Consider the following 1,781-nt stretch of genomic DNA (forward strand, 5'->3'; position numbering starts at 1 on the left):
ATATGAGTGTATGTTTGGGAGTGAATTTGGGTGTAAGACATGACAATTTTTGTGTATAAGCAATTGTGGATGTAATTTGGTGGTATATATGAGTGAGCCAATACTTGTGTATGTTCGTGGTACTTCATATGTGAGTGCATTTGGAGCTATATTGCTTCGTGCTGGATCTGTGAGCAGTGGGGTTTTTATGGCAAATGCTCCTACAGTAAATTAGTAGTCGTTCGTCTGATGGAGTGAGGTATAAAGGGGTGCTGAGGGTGCCTACGGGTGAGGAGGTCCTTAGAGTGCCTGGGGATAGGGGCTCCTGAGAGTGCCTGGGGATGAGGGGGCCTGAGAGTGCCTGGGGATGGGGAGTCCTGAGAGTGCCTGGGGGTAAGGAGGGCTGAGAGTACCTGGAGATGGGAAGGCCTGAGAGTGCCTGGGGATGGGGTGCCCTGAGAGTGCCTGGGGATGGGGGGACCTGAGAATGCCTGGGAATGGTCGGTCTGAGAGTGCATGGGCGTGGGGGGGGTCTGAGAGTGCCTGGGGATGGGGGACCTGAGAGTGCCTGGGATTGGGGGGGTCTAAGAGTGCCTGGGGGTGGGGGGGTCTGAGAGTGCCTTTAGTATGGGTGGCCTGAGATTATCTACGATAAGGGGGCCGGAGAGTGCCTGAAGATAAGGAGGGGCCAGAGGGTTGCAGGGGATGAGAGTAGCCTTAAGCGTGGCAGAGGATGATGGTACCATGAGAGTGCATGAGGATCAAGGGGAGCCTGAGAGTGGCAAGAGATGAGAGGGGCCTTGAGCGTGGTAGGAAATATGGGTAATCTGAGAATGCCTGGGATTGAGGGGGTGCCTGAGAGGGGCAGGGGGTGAAGGGGACCTTAGGGTAAAAGAAACTCGAGACTAGTGATGACGTGAACTACGATAGCATTATAAACCTCGACGGAGCCACAAACACGAAACACTCATGGTTCTTCGAAGTTTGAAGTTTTTGAAAGAATCTCCACTACACCATAATTTTACTTACTGGTAATCATATGGGTAGAGGGCCTTACCTTAGCGTAGAAATTCTTTCCTAAACACATACACATATACACACAAACACCCCTCATATGCCAGTGGAATATATATAAGGCAATAAAAACACAACCCAAACACTAACAACCATATGTAATCCACATCGTACAACTATTACATTTTTGTGGTTAACTTATTGTATTTTCTTGGCCAAACTCTTCTCTTCCAATTAACCATCCTATTAAAAATGTAAAAAGGGTGATGGGGGCTTGAGAGTGGCAGTGGTGAAGGGGGGGCCTGAGAGTGGCAGAGGTGAGGGGGACCTGAGAGTGGCAGGGGGAGAGTGGAGACAGGGAGTGCCTAGCGGTGAGGGGGTCTGAGTGTGTAAGGGTGGAGGGGGGGGGGAAGTGAGGGAGCCTGAGAGTGCCTTGGGGTATAGGAGACCTGAGAGTGGAGGGTGTCATGATGAGGGTTCTCACGCGAGTAGCCCCTGCGTTCATCCACGACTGCCTATTTGATTGTCGTGCCGTAGTATGCGACGCTATTTGTCTCGCTGGATTTTCATGGGGTTTATTGTGCAAAACAAAATGCCATGCCTTATCTGGAAACTCTACTGTATGTCTTCAGGTTCACATAACATCTCAGTCATTCAGTTGCTTAAATTTAAAGTGCTGATATCTCACTTACCTGTACTTCTCAGTTTTACCGCACAATATGATACAGATTAATAGGCTTTTCTTAGTAGCCTATGTATGAATGAATGCATGTATATATGTATGTATG

General features: G+C 49.2%; 1 pseudogene; it reads right to left on the bottom strand.

Annotated features, from left to right (window-relative positions):
* Nucleotides 1-279: 279 nt before the first annotated feature.
* Nucleotides 280-1,781, bottom strand: part of LOC145408507 (uncharacterized) — a 79,471-nt pseudogene continuing 77,969 nt past the window's right edge.

The sequence above is a fragment of the Coenobita brevimanus genome, chromosome 77 (genome assembly GCF_032717465.1).
Source record: "Coenobita brevimanus isolate Jiangsu-jjx chromosome 77, ASM3271746v2, whole genome shotgun sequence".
Classification (NCBI taxonomy): Eukaryota; Metazoa; Arthropoda; class Malacostraca; order Decapoda; family Coenobitidae; genus Coenobita; species Coenobita brevimanus.